The 9,764-nt window shown below is 34.1% G+C and overlaps 1 long non-coding RNA gene across 1 annotated transcript; it reads left to right on the forward strand.

Moving 5' to 3' along the window:
- Nucleotides 1-2,321: 2,321 nt before the first annotated feature.
- LOC115444534 lies at nucleotides 2,322-3,434 on the forward strand. Its single transcript, XR_003938738.1, has 3 exons — nucleotides 2,322-2,488; nucleotides 2,975-3,091; nucleotides 3,336-3,434. It is a non-coding gene; the product is annotated as an uncharacterized LOC115444534 (long non-coding RNA).
- The last annotated feature ends 6,330 nt before the right edge of the window (nucleotides 3,435-9,764 follow it).

Below are 9,764 nucleotides of genomic sequence, written 5' to 3' on the forward strand. Positions count from 1 at the left end.
TCTATATTTGGATACATTTCTTAGTATTTCCTGCTTTTAAATAGTTGTGAAAAGTTTTCCATTGACAAAAGGCTGTGATCTGCGACTAATAAATATGTTACAGTCACTGTCAATTATACGTATATTAACATTGTAAAAGATACCACGAAGACACTATCAAAAAACATATTACAATAATAACAAACATATTATGATGATAAACTAATCAATTTAGTTAAGGCAACTATCGTAATCGTTACTTTATAAGTTTGCGACTTTGCTGCGACGGGGTCTACAACCTTTTGAACTGATCTCAAAATTAATTTAGGAAATTTAAAATTACATATTAATTTCTTGATAAAAATAGTTTATTGTATTCTAATTGGTTTAATTTTGTTCTAAGAAACTTGCATACAACCACAATCCAGTAGTCACTACAATAATTGCCTCACACCACTATTTCTCGGGAAGTCTGAACAACGCCAGAACACATGAGATTGACGGTAACAGCGGTGCGGCGGCGTAGCGCGGCGGGGAGCGCCCTGTCGACTCTCGGCCGACAGACAATGCTACGTGGAAATTGAATTTTCAACATTTTACGCACAGTTTTCGCTTAAACTACGAACTAATACATTAAAGTTAATTATAATAATAATACCAGCCCTATAGTACATTCTATCTCTTGCTAACCACGGGCCTCCTCTACTACTGAGAAGGCTATTACACCACGCTGGCCTAGTGCGGGTTGGCAGTCTTCACAGACCTTTGATATTATTATGGAGATTTTGTTAGCTATGCAGGTTTCCTAACGATGTTTTCCCCGTTAAAGCAAGCGATAATTCACAAAGAATACACACAACTTTTTTTAAGAAAAGTCAGAGGTGCGTGTCCTTTGGTTTTGAATATACGGGCCTTTGTCTCGCCAGTCCGTTCCGCTTCCAGCTAGGCAATCACCACTTATTATCTTAGCCACAGCAGTATTATATCCTATAAGTTCGCATCATGTATATCGGCTGCCTTTCGCCAAACAGTACTAGTATGTTTCATGTGGAAATACATTGTGACGAATAAATGACTGGATATTAGTTTTAATCTCTCAAGTCAAGGTTACGAGTGCGATTTAGTGCCATGTAGATCTCGTTAATTAATTTATTAGGATGTTGGTATTAGTATTTATGGAAATTTGTCACCATCAAGCAATTACTTACCTTATACAAGTGACAAAACAAGACGAGCGTCATTCTGCTATATACTCAGAACAAGATATATACATAGCACTGCTTTGACAACGCCAGTGTCATTTATATAAAAATTTCATGCTTTCCTAGCAGAGCAAATTATCGAAATAAAAAGAATCGTATGTGTTAATCCGGGACATTGCCTTTCCTCGTCCCTAATTTCATCCAAATTTCAGTCATTACTGTGTTTACTGCTAACAAACATACATTTTCACAAACTTTCGCTTTTATATAAGATTTCTTGAATTAATCTCCCAAGTCTGCAGTACAAGCGGTCGAAGCAACAAGTAACCGAGGCGCACTAGTTGTTAGCAACAAATGAATAAGTTAAACTCGCGCGTCACAAGTTACAACTATCGTTTCATAAGCCTGGGGTTTATCCTGACTATTAGCGATATTTCAATTGCACATTCATTCTTATAGCTTCTATTCTCATCACTTTTTGCATCATTATACTACTTGCGTTAAATTCTTCGGGATAAAAAGAAATTTAATCTCTGAGGCTGTGACGGTGTAGTTGTATTGCGCAACACCGCTCTGAAGTATCGGGTTCAAATTCCAGGTCAAACAAAGTGATATAAGGTTTTCTGTTTAGTATTAGCTCAGTCTAGATTTTGTGCCTGAAATGGCGAAGGGCTCGCCCTATCATATTATGAGACAGAGCACTGTGCGAAAAGTTGGTACCCGGGTTGCACGTTCGCCTACCACCTACTAACATGAAAATCTCTAATGTCATTTTAGGAAAATAATTAATAATTAAAATAGGACGTCGTAAAATAATCCAGCGGTTTACATTAATATATTTCTCATCCTCTAACAAAAGTAATAAATGATCTCAATCGATATCTCCAGTTTTTTTGAGGAAACAAATCAAAATAATATTTGATCGCAATGCTCAGATATCATTACAAAAATATTTTGTAGGTTATCATAAGTTTACTTTCATTACTTTTCTAACAAAGAGAATTATACTTGTCTAATTTTGGCCTCATGACAATAATTTTGGACCAAACCAGAAAATAAGACTATAACACAATATATCCAAAACTGTCATCAACTCAAATGATTTATTTCCATTGCCAAATTTTGTGGAAATATAAAAAACACAAATGTCACACAGAGCAATCAAATTGTCATTCTCATAAAATATTCTAAAATGTGCAAAAGTTTTGAAACGTGGACATGGCGTATGACTTGCCTGGCTACATCGTGCGGTTATATTTTAATTTCGTTTTTATTTGGGCCGGTGCATACAGTGTACTACTTAACAGGTATTTACTTGTTCGTATTTCAGTAAAGCTGATGGTTTAGTAAAGGACTGGTGGTAAGTCTCTTTTACGTGAGAGTCCACTTGGGTAGCACTGCAATGCCTATTTCTGTCACCAAGCAGCAGTGTCTAGTTACTGTTGTGTTTCAGTTTGAAGGACATTGAAACCAGTGAAACTACTGGACATAATAAGACTTAACATTTCATGTCTCAGGATGACGAGCGCAGTGGAATACCAAACAATACTTTGAAATTCAAGGCGTTGGATCGTGTTTCTACTGTTTATGGGCGGTCGTATCGCTTACTATCAGGCGAACGGCTAACTCGTCTCATCAATCAAAGCAATAAAAAAATTTGCTAGCGACTTCAATCTAGTCTTCTGTGTAATTAACGAACAAAAATCGGTCATTTTATGACCCGTAGGTCCTATGCTTATTGTTGCCATTGATGCGTAAAGAACCTATATTATTTTTCTATTCACAATTTCCAGGTAAAACCCCGGATCTAGAAGAATTATTCGAGACAGAGAAGGACTACGCGTTATTCCTTCTGTTCATAATGATTACGATGTGGTATCTCTTCTTCGCCTACATTACTTTGTTAATAGGTTGTTACTTCAAACGTTTGTTATTATTAAATATCTTCTTGATAATTAAAGTGGTCCACATGGTGTCCTTGTTTGCATTCTGCACGAGGTATTTAGTACTGTGTTCATTACTGGATACTAAATGTTTTGACCACAAAGAAGGTAGGGTTGGGAATGACGTGGGAGCTTCCATAATACTATTTGTTTTTTGTATTCTGTATTTGCTAATTTGTATATTGATTAAATTTGTTGTGTGTAATTACAGATTGGCTCTGATGTACGTGTTTTTTTATTTATTTTTGATGGCATCGCGTGTTATTCTTCAATTCCTCTTTTGATAATTGTAAAACGATATATACGACAAGCTCGAGCAATAAAAATAATTAATAAAAAAAATTGTGCCTTTATAACATATGAACAATGTTTTCTTGAATTGGGACGTTTCCAGCTTGGCTGTATGACCACTCTACCAAAGCTACATAACTTGCGACATGGTTTAAAACCTATTAATGACAATCTATCTTTTTATAATATTAGTGTTCGCGTCAAATATTAGTTATTCAATTTATGTTACTGTAAAAAAATATATAATTCATAAACATTTTCTAAGTATTGACTCCTTCATTATCATTCAAATACATTATAACCAAGTTTCGCTTCACAAATCTCAGTCTACATACAAACCTAGACCTTTTGCCAGTTAACAATGCATTGTGTAAGTTTAACCACTAAATCGAATCCAAACTACACGTATCAAATCAGAATACAACCACCCGTACGAAGATAACCCGATCAAATTGAGCTGTCTGTTGCAGCGAACGCACTGTCTGCCGATACTTCTGAATTTGGCAACTTAATACAATATTAGATAATCTATATCTTGTTAGTGTTCCGTGAAATGAAGAATTTTGAATGCTATCTTTATATAAATTGTAAAGTATTTTGCTTAGTACACATTTTGCATAGAAATAGGGTTAGAAACATGTTAGATTTTTCTAAAATACGCATACTTAAAACTTTAAATCTACTACATTTACTGATGGTAGGTCTCTCATATATGAGAGTCCGCCTGGGTAGGTACCAGCTCAATGTCTATTTCTTCCAAGCAGTAGTGTGTAGTCACCGTGTGTTCCGATTTGAAGAACATTATAGCCAATGTAACTATTGGACATAATAAGACTGAACATCTCATGTGAACGTTGTCGAATACCAAACAATACTATGTAATTCAAGGTCTTGGATGGTGTTTCTAGTTATGGGTGATCGTATCGCTTACCATCAGGCGAACGGCAAGCTCGTCTCATCATTCAAAGCAATAAAAGAATTCTAGCAATCTTTCATTTTTCATGCGAGCCAAGGTTGGTCTGAATGTGTTACGTTTGGCTGTAAACAAATACAAGTTTAGTGAAACACCATTTATTTTTAAGCAGTGCAAGAGCAAAGTAATTAAGCGAAATGAATATTTTCAAGTAATTGAACTGAACGCCAACGGATTGCAGCGAACAGGCAGCCGGACACGCCGACGGACAAATGGGGCTAGCACTTCATTACAACGTATACCGGCAGGGGAATTTGGAACCAGTCTAGAATATTACTATATTGGGAAATGTATTTTATCATCAGCTGCAGGATGTCCACTGTTGAACTGAACTGAAGTATTGAACTGTATTTACCTACGTTTAATTAAAAATAAATATTTTTTGAAATGCAATATTGAGAGCTAGATTTCTCCCGGCTTTGAACGTTTATAACTTTTCCCTTCCCTTCCTTGCCTTTAATTCTACGGGGTGATCAATGATTGTTGATGAAAAATCTAATATTGACAGTTAGATTTCTCGGCTTTTAAAGTCAATATCCGGTCCCCGTGTAAAGAATGACTGAAATTTTACGAGGTGACTGTAGTCTTAACCTTATTCTAGGCGTAGATCTGTCCATTTAAATACATTCAAGGCTTTCTGATTGTTTCTAATAAAAATTCAGACACCTTCACGAGTATCCAATCGTTTAAAACAGTCCTAAAACGAAAATAAACCCATTAAAAATATATAAACAAATTATTTTTCATTATATTCTTTTACCTAACACTAAAAATCAAATTCGCCTACAAGCGTACGTCGCGAAAATCGCAAAAATGCTCATTAACAGCGTTAGAGTTAGACGTAAAACGATAACTGCTCGTCCCCCGCACCCCACTGCACCACCAACACCCGCCAGTAGCGAACAGTTTCATTTGTTACCCGTTAGAACTCTATTAAGCAGTTCAGTACTTAGTAGAAAACTATTGCAATGAAAACAACTTGAGGGTCCGAATCCTGGGTAATATAATAGTGACTATTTTATTTAGTGATAGGTTCTCACTTCTGCTATGTCTGCTTTGTCTATCACTGGCGCCAGATAGCAAAGACACGTTTCGGTTAAATTTTAACGCCATTATAATACCAATTAAAGATAACAGAGAGATTTTTCACATTTATATTATGTAGCATAATATTAGTAGTTTAATGAAACTAACACAAAATATTATGTTTGCTTGACTTTGGCGCTACGGGTGTTAGATTTAACACCTTGCGAATTTAATAGTATAAAACAGTAATTAGATTCAAGGATATCTAGATTTTGAATAAACGAATGACACTAAGAAAGACTTCTTGCTTAACAAATAATTGTAAGTAATTGTTCAGAAATAATGAAAATGCTCACAAATAAATTTGATTAATACAACATAACAATAGTTATATATTAAGTATAAGGACACCTCTATAACCATTGGGTAGGCTCTTCTATATCTGCCAAGTTGTGAGCAAACGAAGTTTAAAGGACATAAAGTCTAAATTAGTACAATTATTGCGCCTAAAGACTGAGCCTCGTTCGCCACATGAACTGCAGTGCTGACAGTGAAATGCATTGTAAATAATTTGCAACAATGAAAAACTATTCAAATAAGTATGTAAATGCAATGACTTAAATTAAGTAAATGAATTATTCGGTGAAAAATGCTATTTTCCTTATTAAATATAGCTTTACATTTATAATTTTTGTATTTTCCCCGTTAATAATTTAATAAATACCAAACGGAACACTACCTAATTACAAGTTATTCGAAATAACCTCAAATTAAAAATCTTATATTAAAACATAAATATTCCCGAAATCCGGGTGAGTGTACAGTTCATTACTCCCTAATTTGATTAGGTTTGCGAAGCCCAGTTTAGCCGGCCATATCTTTTGAGGTTATCAAATCTTTAAAGGTGTTGCATAAGATTTAAGTGATTTAATGAATGAACTAGATTTTTTACAAAGACATTAACCTACAGTACAGTTAGTTATAGACTGAACATCAGGGCCAAAATTTTTGCTTTAAAGTTATTACCTCAGAACAAGAACAAGCATTGTGCTGAGGTTATTACCAATTAGTAATAAGTTGCTGTTTTATTTGATATGTCCGTATGAAAGATGTCACGGAGTTCTTAGATATAAATACAAAAATAATTTATTTACAGAAAATATACTAATATTAAAAACGTGCAAATCATGCAATGCAAAAAATATGAAGTATTTCACATTGGGATTTTGTTATTTCACGATAGATTGAGTAACCATCACATAAGCACAAAATTATTGTGTGACAATCATTCCAATGTCAGCTCTTTATAATCTTAGAACTCTTTGATTTTTTATTATTTATATTTCTGTATCAGCTATACTCAACGTGCAGCCGCTGAGAATTTGATAGAAACCCATATGTATTTAAAAATTCAATCAAAATTAAAAAAATCGGAGATTTCTTGAGGTGTATTAATTCTACGGGAATATTATCATTCAGTTAATTACAGATACTTTTCATTAAAATATACAGAAAAGGTTTTTTGACGTTTAAAGTAGGTCAATAAATTGATGTTGCGACCCAAAGCACTATTAGATATAATATATTTCTGGCTAGCAAGTAAAAATGTTGAGTAAGACTACTTCATATTGTTTATAGGGGAAAACTAGACTAGGTTTTCTAGCTAGAAGGATTCATATTTTGCGAGAGTCTATTTCTTTCGCCATCGTGCTATTACTACTAGTTTAGCCAAGCTAGGCTAATATTCATTTCATGGAGTTGTCGTCTGAACCTGTTAGCTGCTTGTCCTTCGTTGTTGTTATGTACTATCTATTATAATATATAAGAAAAGAATACTTGGTGTAGTTCATATAACTGTGAATTATTTAAGGGAGAATTCAAGTTTTTCTTAGGTAATGATTTTTATTCACCATTAAAGCAAACAATAAATGATAAATGATTCTTTTTGAAGACAAAGGACTTGATTAATGTAACATGTTCTTTTGAAATACCTATAAAAACTTGGAAAATGGAAGCAGGAAGAATAGTTCCAATAGTTCTCAATTGTCTAAAATTGGAATCAATAAAAAAATAACTTCAAGTTTGCATCCTATGTAGGAAGTATGTGCGTGTTGTGTTCCGACGTAGCATTTTGCTTGTTTCCAGTTGAAATGTTCCAGCCGGCATACCGCGCCTAAGTTTTTTAATAAACCCATCCATTTGCCCGGTATGTGGAAAAAAAATGTGGAAACTCATTACAAAAGTATGCAGCCGTTGTACGTGTATGGAGCACTTTTGATATGGCCGTTTAACTGCATTGTGCTTTTTTTCACATGCAAAATGTGCTCGTTGTCTGCGATGCGTTCGAAAGTAGTATATGGTACAGCGACATCTGTCGTCGAATAGCGGAACTAGGAAAATTATTTTCTTGTTATATTAAACGTGTTTTTTTATATACAGTTTTTATGGTGATATATTTGGTTTTAATTAGAATGTGTCTTTTAACATTTTATATATTTGAACACATTTTGAATATATTTCTAACGCCATCTATGGCCAAACAGAAACAACTACATTGAAATAAAATATTTAACGCGGGCAAAAAGTTACAACATTACAAATGGGTGCTTGTTTACAGGAAATTCAAGCTTATACAATTTAAAATAAGGCTTAAAATGTATATGAAATGTTTAGAAAGGAATAACAGTACTAAAATATTCAGAAAGCAGCCGGTGGGCCGAAATAACACGTAAGTATCGTTTTCCTTGATAGAACAACTCAGCCTTAGTCGGAAAATTATTTTATATTGCATGTCCTATAATACTTGCAAATGTATCAGATATCTAATTAAATAGACTCAAAATCCAAACTAAAACTAAAATAAATACAAAATCAATACTTTGCCGTTGAGAAAAAAATCGATTTTTTTCCGGAAAATTCTACATCCGTCATACACTATGCAAGAAGAGATATGTTTCTGCCGTTTTGAACCCTATAGTGAGTGAGGGAGACAGATGTACATCGATATAGTGGCATTTGCTTGTGTGAAACAATGGATCCGTTGAACTTGCAGCGCAACGCGACACAGTGTTAGAATTGTATGGGACTATTGGACACAGCGCCATCTGTGCGCGGTAGGTGGAAAGCGCGGTATTTTGTTTTAGTGTGCCCCGTGAGGATGAGGGCGATGCTGTGTGTGAATGTGTGGGTGCGGAGGGTTGAAGCGGACACGCCGGGTGTACCGACAGCAAGGGAATTCGGTTGCTTTAAGTTTAAAAATGTTAACACAGAATTTAAATATTTAGTAAAAAAAAATACTGCAATAGTAATGGCAGATTTCTTTCATCATCAGATTTTTTTCTACCACCTTCTTGTAACGATATTCTGGGTAAATTGATACATCACATATTTTTAATTGACTCTTTTGAATGATACTGACCGAGTAAAATCACAGAATATAATGTAACTTTTTGTTCAACCCACTCTCCTCATGCGATATGTGGTGATATTAAAACCAATTGCCCTCATATAATGTTGGTTACTAAAGGCAATAATTTAAGACGCTATTTACACAATCAAGAAACATTTACAACTTTGAATATTGGATAGGTTTTTGATATGACCTCTAGGAATTAAAGTGACAGCCACTAAATTTAGTGAAATTAAATACCTACGTATTTAAATAATAATTTTGAACCTATGCTATGTTATGGTTCAAGTTGCTTGTCAACTGATATTTTTTAACAAAGTGGAAAACCATTTGAGGTTCCAATATTATCTGTTCTTATATGGGCACTTTAAAATAATTCCACTGCACATAACGCTAAGTAATGATAAATGATTAGCCCTCACCAGTCGACACAATTGCCGGCGTGTTTTAAGCCGGATATAAACAGGCTGATTTAACACTGATTTTGACATACTAACAGTAGTTAGTATGTTAGTGATGACAAACTAATTTGGAATTTTAATATTTTTATACATTCATAATATTCTTATTCTGAATTTACGTATAATGTGTTTTTCGATTATTTTGTATTGCCATTGCTTTATTTACCGCTCAACAGTCATAGATAATATTAGACCCATAAAAAATTACCGTAACTTTTCCTACTTTCAACTTTGACATTGGCAAAATCATCGTCTGCCAACGATGGAGCCACAATTTAAAAATTGAATTGAATTGATGAGAAACTGGTGTCTGCTGTCACTATAGAAATAAGTAACAAGAAGCTAACCTTAAAAACTTTGGTTTCAACAAATAATCGAATAGTTTTACACCTTAACAGGTATTTCCTTTCGTCATTACATAGGTAGACATATCATTCTCAGGTGGTGGAATGTGTGAATGTCAAAAATGAAAGCTTGTGT

Source organism: Manduca sexta, chromosome 18, assembly GCF_014839805.1.
Source record: "Manduca sexta isolate Smith_Timp_Sample1 chromosome 18, JHU_Msex_v1.0, whole genome shotgun sequence".
In the NCBI taxonomy this organism is placed as follows: domain Eukaryota; kingdom Metazoa; phylum Arthropoda; class Insecta; order Lepidoptera; family Sphingidae; genus Manduca; species Manduca sexta.